At 41.7% G+C, this 11509-nt stretch overlaps 1 long non-coding RNA gene across 1 annotated transcript; it reads left to right on the forward strand.

The window, feature by feature from the left end:
• The first annotated feature begins 8011 nt into the window (after positions 1–8011).
• On the forward strand, positions 8012–11051 carry LOC149305206 (uncharacterized). Its single transcript, XR_016271786.1, has 3 exons — positions 8012–8813; positions 8914–8993; positions 9107–11051. It is a non-coding gene; the product is annotated as an uncharacterized LOC149305206 (long non-coding RNA).
• The last annotated feature ends 458 nt before the right edge of the window (positions 11052–11509 follow it).

The following is an 11509-nucleotide window of genomic DNA, read 5'->3' on the forward strand; positions in this document are numbered from 1 at the left end:
TGGAGTTGAAGACCATTCTGTTCAGGGCAGTGTTCCCAGGCATTGCATAATTGTCACTTGCTATTTGATGTTCTTTTGGTGTCTGTTTTATTGAATCATTTCCTGTATTGCTATGTATTTTATATGTGTTATCCTACTAGAGAGGCCCCTTCCCCACCACCACTCCCTTTGTGTCGTGTCTTTTTAGATTGTAAGCCTGAGGGCAGGGAACCATCCAATTAAAAAGATGGTATGTACAGCACTGTATAAATTTACAGCACTTTATAAATAAACGTTAATAATAATAATAATAATAATAACCAAAAAAGGTGCAGCTGATGAAACTTCTAAAGCTGCTTAAAGCTGCTAAAAGGTGCTTGTGATTATTAATACACTACTGAGCTTCCCAAAGTGGCAGTGGATCAAGGAACACCTGTATGTTATTATGATGAAGAGAAACTTTATCTGGATGTGGGTTCAACTGATGTCATTATAATTTGTCTCTGTATATATATATATGTGCCTTCAAGTCATTTGTTGACCTAGGCAACCCCATGAATTTCATAAACTTTTGGGAGGATTTTTGTTGTTGTTGTTGGTTTTGCCAGTACCTTCCTCTGAAATATAGCCTACAACACCTGGTATTTGTTGTCTGCCTCCCATCCAAGTACTAACCAGAGCTGACCCTACTTAGCTTCCATGATCAGAAGAGATCTGGCCAAAGTATGACAGCCCCAATTCTAGGGTATCCTCATCACTCTTCTCCAGCACCACCTCTCAAATGAGTTGATTTTCTTCCTATCTGCTTTCTTCCCTGTCCACTCTCACATTCATGCATGGTGATGGGGAATACAATAGATTGGATGATTCCAGTGTTAGTGCTCAGTTGTACAGTTGTATCAGCTTCAGCTTATACGCCAGCTGTGACCTTTCCTGGAGCCGGACAACCCAGAAACAGTTGTACATGTGCTGGTAACCTCTCCACTTGACTTTTGCAATGTGCTCTACATGGGACTACCCTTGTGCCAAGTTTGGAAACTTCAATTGGTGCAAAACATGGCAACCAAGCTCATTGCGGGTACATCCAGAACCGATCATATAACAACTGTCCTAAAATCTCTCCACTGGCTGCCTATTAGTTTCTGGGCATGGTACAAGGTTTTGGTTATAACCTTTAAAGCCCTACATGGCCTGGGTCCATACTCTGGGAACAATTTACTGCAGCCTAAGAAGATCAAATTGGCTGCGGTAACCCAGAGGGCCTTTTCATCTGCCACTCCTAGGTTATGGAACAACCTGTCAAAGGAGATCCATCACATTACCACCCTAGAAGCTTTTAAAAAGGCTGTTAAGATGGGTCTCTTCTGGCAGGCCTTTCCATATGTCTGATCGTGTTTTAGCTAGGGGGTTTTATTGATGTTTTTATTGGTTTTAAGTTAGGAATGAATGATGGCTTTTATGATGTTGTATGGTTTTATCTTGGGGGGTTCCTATGTTATATAATGTATTGTTATTGTTTTTGTTATTATTGTTAACCGCCGTGATCATTGGAACGGCGGTATATAAATAAACCTTCCTTCCTTCCTTCCTTCCTTCCTTCCTTCCTTCCTTCATTCATTCATTCATTCATATTAGCCTCCCCTCCACTGATACTGATAGCCCCCGTCCACCCCAAGAAAGATAGTTGTCTCGACTCTAATTACCTTTAATTTTAAATAATTTTTATTTTTCTTTCTTAATTAGTATTTCTTATTGTTGTTCATTTTATATTGTTATTGTTATTAGTTTGCTACTTTTTATGAATGGGAGGGGGTTGGGGTAGGGGTATTATTTAGAAATGTGGATTTTAATTGTATATTGTATTTTAAACAAGAATATAGTTATTCTTGTTTGTTGTAGCCTGCCTTGATCCATAGGGAGAGACGGGATATAGATAAATTGTATTATTATTATTATTACTATTATTACTATTATTACATCTTTACTTATTACAGTCTTGTTTAGTTCTTTCATAGGTGCCCTTCATCTCAAACAAACAACACCTCATAGCTGTAATATTATGTACACCAGGTTACTATGCCTAAAGAGCGACATAGTAGAATGGGGGAGTGTGCAGAAAAGGAGTTACTGCTACACTAATTCCTGTTGCTTATAAAATGTGTTCCTGCATACTTAGGGAGGAAAGGTCAACAAGTGGGAGGGGATACAAAAAGAAGTTCATTAAAAAAAACAACCAGTGAGACTAGGCCAGGGGTAGGCAACCTTTTTCAGCCGGGAGCCGGGTTGCTGTCCCTCAGACAACTGGGGGGCCGAAGCCAAAAAATAAAGAAGTAAATAATTTTTTTAAAATTAAATAAATTAATAAACCGGGAAAAATGTAGGACAAAATTTTCAAATAGTGGACACTTTTTTTTAAAAAGTGGAGGACACGTGAAAAAAATTAATATAAATGTATGTTTCTGAGGCTTCTATAGACAATTGCCCCCTGAGCGTGAGAGGCCAAAGGCCCTGGCGGCAATCGGTGGCAGGACCGGGCTGGGGCCGGTCCCAAGGCCTCGCCAGGCCGCATCTGGCCCGCGGGCCGCAGGTTGCCTACCCCTGGACTAGGCAATATCTCCTTTTTCTCACACATAATATTAGAACTTGGGGTTATTCACTGATGTTGAATGCTGGAGGAGTCAGGATGCATACAAGAAAAATGTATCTTCATAAAGAATACAGTTAAACTATAGAATGTAGTGATGGCGACCAAGATGAAGATTCCATTAGAGGTCCTCAACCTGACAAGGGTTGCCTAAGACCATCGGAAAACACATATTTCCAGTGGTCTTAGGAATCAAGACACCACAATTTTATGGTCGGGGGTCACCACAACATGAGGAACTGTATTAAAGGGTCGCAACATTAGGAAGGTTGAGAACCACTGCTCTAGAACTTCCCAAATTCAGTTCTGATCATGATTGAAGGTCTTCTCATTGGCATAAAGAAGAATGATGCCCATAAAAACATTTTGGTGTCCTATGTAGCCTGTTTTTGGACGCCACCTAGTGATCATTCTTTCAATCAATGATTCCCAAACTTTGGTCCTCCAGATGTTTTGGACTTCTGCTCCCAGAAACCCTGAACGTCATCCAAACTGGCTGGGGGGCTTCTGGGAGCTGAAGTCCAAAACACCTGGAGGACCAATGTTTGGAAGCCAGTGCTTTGAATCAGTGAACTGATGGACCAGCTCCATTCCTTTCCTTAAAGTCCACCATTTCAATGTGCGTGAATGCCCCAAAGGCACGTAGCCAAGGGTTTGAGCAGGGGAATTTATTAGTTCAATGTTGCAAGATGGGCTTGCTACAACAGCCCTGCGAGGTCACCTCCCAATATTATACCAAGCAGACCGGGGGTCTCCAAGAAATAGAGCAGAGACAGGCTTTTTCAATTAAAGTCCAATTTTTATTAAAAGGGGAGAATTCATACAGCAATTAACTAACACACACTCACTCATACGAGGCTTGGAAAATTAGGAGTTTAGCATGGAAAAGAGTATAGGCAGCCCTAGGGTGATACTTAAGAGTAGGCTCATCTCCAGGAACCAAATTGATTGACGTGGCGATGGGACAAATCTGCTCCACAGTGTGGGTTTGAGCGGACTTGTCAGAGTTAAATCAAAGGTCCAATTAATGTGGAGTATGCTAACCTCTAAAATAGTACATGGAGGGAGGAATTCTGAGGATATTTAGAGGCTAAATTGAGCCCTGCCAAAGGTGTGTAATTACTGGGAATGACACATGGATGGAGGGGTCTGATTGTCTAGGTGAACTTAATCCAATCCGACAACAGATAGAGGAGGGGTCAGTTGATCAGGATGGGCAAACATTAGTTGGACTGATTGATTGATTGATTGAAATTTTATTTCTATACCGCCGTTCCCACGATCACGGCGGTTTACAAGCAATACAAATGCAGTACAATACAAGTTAAAAAACAAACTTCACAATAAAAACACCCCAATTAAAACCAGCATAACTATACATCATTAAAATCCACATAGAATCAATCAAAATTTCTAATCAATCTAAAAATCCATACAATACAACACATAGTACATAGGGGAAATACAGTCAGGACATGTGAGGGAAAGCTTGACGGAATAAATGAGTCTTCAGGTTCTTCTTAAACGACTCCAGGGAGGGGGCTAAGCGGAGCTCCTCAGGGAGAGCGTTCCAAGATTGCGGGGCTGCCACAGAGAATGCCCTTTGCGCTGTTGATACATATTTAGTCTTAGGGACGCTCAAGAGATTTTTCCCCCCTGACCTGAGTGTGCGGGGCGGATTGTATGGGGAGACGCGGTCCTCCAAGTACTCTGGGCCCAAGCCATTTAGGGCTTTATAGGTCTGAATGATAATCTCATCTGCGACTTCCTAGACTATCTGGAGGACAATTTACTGATGAATATTTCACTTAGGTGTGGTGTGCATGTGTCCTCTCACTTGGCTCACGATGGTGCACAGTCAGCCAGAGTTCATCTTAGGGTCATATGGACTATCATTAATATCTAAAATTTCAGGAAAGAGCAGTTATGGTAACAGGTACCAGATCCCATCTGATCTTGGAAGATAAGCAGGACCAGCACTGATTATCATCTGGTTGGTTGACCTGTAAATTACACAGGTCTGCAAAAGTGAGGGTCATTAAAAACCTTTTTTTAAAAAAAATGTATGCTGCTTTTATAGGAATTTGTCCTCCTTCTCATCTTCTCTTCTCTTCTCTTCTTCCTCTTCCTCTTCCACTCCCTACACTTCTTCCTCTTCTTCTTTGTCCTCTCCTTCTTCTTCCCCTTTCCTCTTTTCCTCCTCTTCCTCTTTGTCTTCCTCCTTCCTACCCCTCCTCTCCTTCTTCTTCCTCCTTCCTCTTCTTCCTCCTCCTCCTTCATCATCTTCTTTCTCTTCCTCCTCTTCCTCTTCCTCCTCTTCCTTCCTTTTCTTACTTCTCCTTTTCCTCCCCCTCTTCTTCCTATCCTCCTGTCTTCTTCTTCCTCCTCCTCCTCTTCCTTCCTCTTCTGTGGCCTAAACAGAGCATGGATGATGCTCCATGACTTCCATTGTGATGTGTTTATTGTTCTATAGCTGTTGCACGGTATACAGGATGAGTTAACTGCTGATAAATGTCAAGAAAAGGCAGCTAATGGCTGGTTATTTCAAGTCTCTGATATTTTAGCCTTCCTTCCGGGAAGGGAAGCATGGTTTGCAGGATTTTTGGCCTTGGGTACCAACTTGTCTTCAGTGGCAGGCTTATATTTGGTCAAGGGAATAGAGAAGGGCATGTGTTGTTCAGCAAATCTCTTTGGTCAGCCTTAGCAGGGACAATGGTCTTTGATCCATTCAAGAGAGTGGACCAATTGGTGGAAAGGAGGAGGAAAGGCTGGTGGGAGAGAATGGATTCATGTTGAAAGATGAAAAGATCCAGAGGGAACCATCTTTGAAGAGTCTGACCCCCAAATGTCTCACTGCTTCCCAACTGCAGCTCTAGAAGGTTCAGCAGATTTGCCTGTACAGAATGGATAGGTAGATAGATTAAAACACATTTCCACATTGCCTCCAAACTCTCTTCCTTCTTACTTCCACTGTGACCCATGACTCCTTTCTTTTGGACTCACTTCTTCCAAACCAGATATCAAGTCTGGTTTGCTTGCTGGTCTGCATAACTTAAGAGATGACTCAAGTGAAGCTGCATGAAACTCTCCTTATGGCCAGAAGATATGAATGGCTGAAGTTGTACACCTTCAGATTCTCCAGTTGGGTTTGCTTCATCACCAGGGAAGGAACTTTGCTCCAAGAAATGTAAATATTCCTTAATCCCAAAAGCGACAGCTGTCCAGATGGACTCAGTCCTCCGGGTGAGTATTCTCCACTTCACTTCTTGTCCTCTAATTTTTGTGCAAACTGACAGCTATGTATTGATGCTTCTTTTCCTCCCATCTTGCAGACTTTGGTGGTAACAGAAGGACTGAATATAAAAGAAGGACTTAATATACAATAAAGTTGGGAATATCTGAGCACAGCATCCCATTACTCACTACAAGGTGAAGCAAACGTTTTACTTTTAAAATTTCTGGAAGCCATTTGCAGCCTCAGTCTTTTGTTTTTGGACACTATAAACATTGCAAAATAAATTGTTTCCATTGCAGTATATCAGGCTCCTGCAGGTGAATGAGGAGAGGTCATAGAGAAAGCCAGTGAATTCATGGAAACATCTCAACAGGGGTGAACTTCAAAGAAAAGTATCGAAGGGTAAATGAGGTACAAGAATGAAACGTCTAAATGAGGAACATTGAAGAATGATGGACAATGTCTCAACAGAAGTTGACTTCAAGGAAACTGTCACAAGGTAAGTGTTGTGCAGAACATTCAAGAATGATTGAGAACATCTCAGCAGAAGTGAAGCTCCAGAATGGAAGAAAGCTGGGAATATCTGAATGCAGCATCCAATCACTTACTACAAGGTGAAGCAAAAGTTTTGGTTCTAAAAATTCTGGAAGCCATTTGCAACCTCACCCTTTTCTTTTCAGGCAGTAAAAACATGGCATAATAAATTGTGTTCTTTCCAGCATAACAGGCTCCTGCAAGTGAATGAGGAGAAGTCATTGTGAAAGCCCATGAATTCATGGAAACATCTCAACAGAAGTCAATTTCAGTTTCAAAGGAAGCTATCACAAGGTAAGTGATGTACAAGAATGAAACCTATGAATGCATAACATTTAAGAATGACGGACAATGTATACCCAGAGGAATATGATGACAGCTTGTTTTCATGGATGAAATGCATCAGCAAGATATATAGGAGAAGAGAGGAGCAGCCAAGCCTCAAAAGCATAATAGTGCCTTTGAAGAACTCACTGAGGTATTCTTATACCATTTGCTTCTTGACTGTTTTAGCATCCCTTTCCCTTATAGTCACATTTGCTTGAAAGACAGAGGTGAGCTCCATCGTCTATCCTTTCCTTGCTTTGCAGCATCCAGTCAGATCTTTAGAAGAATACAGAGGATAAAGACATTCTTAAGCGAAGTTGTAGCTGAGGAAGAAATAGCCAGCCTGGAAAAGAAACCACACCCTCCTCCTCAACCCAGGCGTCCTAAGTTTTCATCTGGAACAAGGACCACATCTGTAGTGCATTTTTTGTGCTGTTGGAGGAATGAAGGGATAAGTTCTGGTCAGGTTTGAGCCATTTGTGAGCACCAGGGCCAGGAAGGGAAGCCTTGGCAGGATCTCTTCTGTTCAGCCCTTCTCCACGTAATCGCCTACAAACAGGGAAGGTTCGAGCTCTGCTCCATCCAATGAGACAAAATATCTGTAACGAGGTTTTCCTATTGTGCCATCAATTTAAGTGATGCACTCCACACCACAATCTACTCCTATACCTGTCTTTTAACATATAGTAGCGCGTGTTTGTGTTGTGAAACTCAGGCCGAGCAGTTTTTCAAATGATAATAAAAGTTTATTTGAATAACAGAAGTATATTGAGTATCTTTAATGTACAGTTGTTATTGTATTTAGCAAATTAGTTACAAATATCTCACTACGCTCTCTCTCAATAGTAACCCAAAATCAGCCACTCAGGCTATGAAATCCCTCAGGATCCTAATAACCCCAAAAACCCCTTCCTAGAGTTGGGCTATCTCTAGGTCCCTCAATTTCAGACTCTTCCCAAAGATAGTCCCTCTCTGGACTTAACAAGATCTATCAGGTTATAAACCCCTCACACTGGACTTAAACCTCAGTTCCCCTCTGGAACACACAAAACTATGTCCACTCATTGGACTCAACAGAACCCTATCTCACTATTCCCTCACGAACTCATGGAACCCAGTCCTCTCTTGGACTCTACTGTTCCCTCAGCTGTCAAATTCCAACTGTCAACATTACAACTGCCAAAACCAACAGACACACGGAATGTTCAAAAGTGCCAGCCCACATCCTATTGGCTGGACCTCAGCTGCCTTCTGATTGGTCAGCCGGGTGTTCTGTGCATCACGGTATATGAAGGGAAAGTCCAGTAAAACACAAGTGAGTATTCCTTCCCCCGACCTGAAGCCCCTTTGGTTGGATCGATCTTTTGCAATAGTCATGCATGATCTGTCATTATGCCACATCTAGCAAACAGGGAAGATGGCAAGAAGATGGCAAGGTCAAGCAGACAACAGCAATGCATTTTCCCAAACACTGCAAGACGTGACTTTGTACGAGCTCAAGCCATTTGGTGGTGATGGTGGTTCAGTTTTTAGGAGTTCGCTTCTTTCCTGTATTAACAGGACATGGAAAGATATTCTAGGGCACAAAATGTTTCATAGTTACTGATATGTTAAAGATGGAACTCCACAAACCTATGAGAGAATGACTGGGAAAGTTTTGCTAAAGTTATGAAAAGTTCATTAGAGAAAATGCATTAGAATGACTTAAGAACAGAAACTATCAGCCTAGTCTTGACTGGTCTGCGTGCCAGTAAAAGCACATTTCCAAGTTCCCTCCAAACTGTCTTCCTCCTTACTTAATGCCATTGTGATCTCCACGTCACAACTCCTTTCCTTTGGACTCACTTCTTCCAAACTGGCTCCAAAACCTAGTTTGATTGCTGGTCTACATAACTTAAGAGAGGACTCCAATCAAGTGAAGCCGCATAGACCCTTCCCTCTTTATGGCCAGTCAATATGAACGGCTGAAACTATGTTCCTTCAGATGCACCAGCTGGGTTGGCTTCATGACCAGGGAGGGAATTTAGCTCCCAGAAACGTGAGTTTTCCTTAATCCAAAAGACAACAGCTTTCCAGGTGGACTCAGTCCTCGAGGTGAGTATTCTCCACTTCACTTCTGGTCCCAACCCCCTTCCTCCATTTTTTCTGCAAACCAACAGCTGTGCATTGATGCTTCTTCTCCTCCATCTTGCAGACTTGAATACTAGGACTGAAGCTCCAGTATCCAAGAAAGCTGAGGATATGTGCGCGCAGCATCCCAACATGCACAACAAGGTGAAGCAAAAGTTTTGATCCTAAAATTTCTGGAAGCCATTTTCAATCTCACCCTTTTATTTTCATACACTATAAACACTGTGTAATAAATTGTTATCATTGCTGTATATCAGGTTCCTGCAGACAAATGAAGAGAGGTCATCAAGAAAGCCAGTTAGTTCATACAAACATCTCAGTAGACGTTAACTTCAAAGAAACTATCAGAAGGTAAGTGATGCAGAAGGATGAAACCTGTGAGTGCAGAATGTTTAAGAATGATGAAGAACACCTCAACAGAATTTAACTTCAAGGAAACCATGATGTCCAGAAATGAACCCTGGATGCAGAAAAAGGCTTATTCTGTGAGCCTTAAGGTAAGAAGGAATAAGTGTGGCCTGAGCAAGACCTGGCAGGTTGGTGGTCTGTGGTCCTTGCAGACATGCCCAGGGTAGCACTGACCGCCACTTTTGGGGTCGGGAATTTTCCTCCAGGGCAGATTGGCCCAAGATCCTGGAGTTTTTTCACCTTCCTCTGGGCATCCAGCAGCGTCCACCTGTTAGGATGTAGGAAAAATTAATGTATTTTGTTACTGTTGTTGTTAACTGCCTTCAAGATGACATTGATTCAGGGTAACCCCATGGATGAAACACTCTCCAAGCCCCTTCATCCTCAACCACTCTGCAGTTCTTTGAGGCTCTGAGCTGTAGCTTCCTTAACTGAGTCTATCCATCTGGTATCTGGTCCATCTCTTATTATTATTATTATTATTATTAACTTTTATTTATAAAGCGCTGTAAATTTACAGAGCGCTGTACATACAATCTTTTAGTTAGACGGTTCCCTGCCCTCAGGCTTACAATCTAAGAAGACACGACACAAAAGGAGAGGGGAGTGGTGGTGGGGAATAGAATCAGGTCCAGCAGTTTTTCTCCTATCCTCTACGATTCCAAGCATTATTGTCTTCTCTAGTGAGTCATGCCTTTTCATCATGTGATGAAAATACCACAGCCTTTGTTTGCCCTTCTAGGGAGGGTTCAGACTTGGTATGTTCCCCTATTTATGTCTTCTTGACCATCCATGGTATCCTCAGCACTCCTCTCTAGAACAACATCTCAAATTAGCTGATTTTCTTTCTATCAGCACTCTTCACTGTCCATCTCCAACATTCGTACAGGGCGATGGGAAATACAATGGTATGGAAGAGCCATATTTCAGTGTTCAGTATTATAGCTTTGCATTTGATGATCTTGTCTAGTTCTTTCATAGCTGCCCTTGCCAGTCCTAGTCTTCTTCTGATTCCTTGAATGCAGTCTCCATTCTGATGGTTGATGGATCCAGGCTATGAGAAGTCTTTGCCTTTTTCAATGTCATCATTTTCTAGATTGAGTTTATAAAAGAACTCAGTGATCCTTACTGTTGTAAAAACCTGCCAACCTGAACTTAGCAGAGAACAACAAGCCTCTGAAAGAAAATTAATAAAAGATATACAAAGGAATTTTTTAAAATATTAATCCCACTTTTGAAAGAAGAAATGCTACAAGGTCTTCAGAGATGCAAATAAGAAAACTTGTCTAGTTCTAGCAAGACGTTGAATATTATTCACTGCAAAATGATACTCCAGTAAGAATTTGCTGATCCATTTTTTTAAAATCCTGCTTCCTAAAATATCATTAGATACAGTAGCAGCACTGTTTACTAAATTTAAAATAAAATCCAGAAGAAACACGACACTGTCCAGACAGGATGGCTTTTCCTTGATGATGAGGATGGACCCTGGAAGATGCCAGCATGTCTTCTACATGGAGAGATGGAAGGAGGGAGCTTCACCCTTTGCTTGCAGAAGGAAGGCTCTTGTTGACATGCCCAGGGTAGCACTGGTCGCCACTTTTGGGGCCGGGAAGGAATTTTCCTCCAGGGCAGATTGGCCTGAGACCCTGGAGGTTTTTCGCCTTCCTCTGGGCATCCGGCAGGGGCCACCTGTTAGGCTGTTTGGGAGATCCATAGGAATCAAATGAAACTTATAATTTTAAAACTTGCCAAACTAAACTTGGCAAATAGACATAACAACCATAATGCAAAATTAATAAAAATCAGAACTTTGGAAATTGTTTCTTTCTCTTTTGTTTGTTCATTTTTGTGCTTACAAATACAATTGGTTGTGCTTCTCTTGGAGTATCAGAAGTTCAGAGAGAATAACATTTGTCCTCCATTTAGGTGAAATTTTATGTTACTTCAGAAACCATAGGGCTCTCCATCTGTTAATTGTTTTTTAATTCAGAGGCAGCCATTCCTAGATAAGAACCTGTAGATGAGCATAGTTAAGGTGTTTAATCCCTTCATCTGGAGCCCTTTCACACAACACAGTTACAACATTATGATTCCACAGAAATTGCATGGCTCCATCCAATGGAATATTATTCTTGCCTGCTGAGGATCGCTCCAGTGGATGAATCCAGTGGAGGAAAAAATTCAGTACCTTCATGGCCCCAGGTTAACCATATTTAGGGAGAGAGATGGGCAAACGGATGTCCTTGTTG

This window comes from Sceloporus occidentalis, unplaced genomic scaffold (genome assembly GCF_023333645.1).
Source record: "Sceloporus occidentalis isolate IW3139 unplaced genomic scaffold, rSceOcc1.0.p SCAF_12, whole genome shotgun sequence".
NCBI lineage: Eukaryota > Metazoa > Chordata > Lepidosauria > Squamata > Phrynosomatidae > Sceloporus > Sceloporus occidentalis.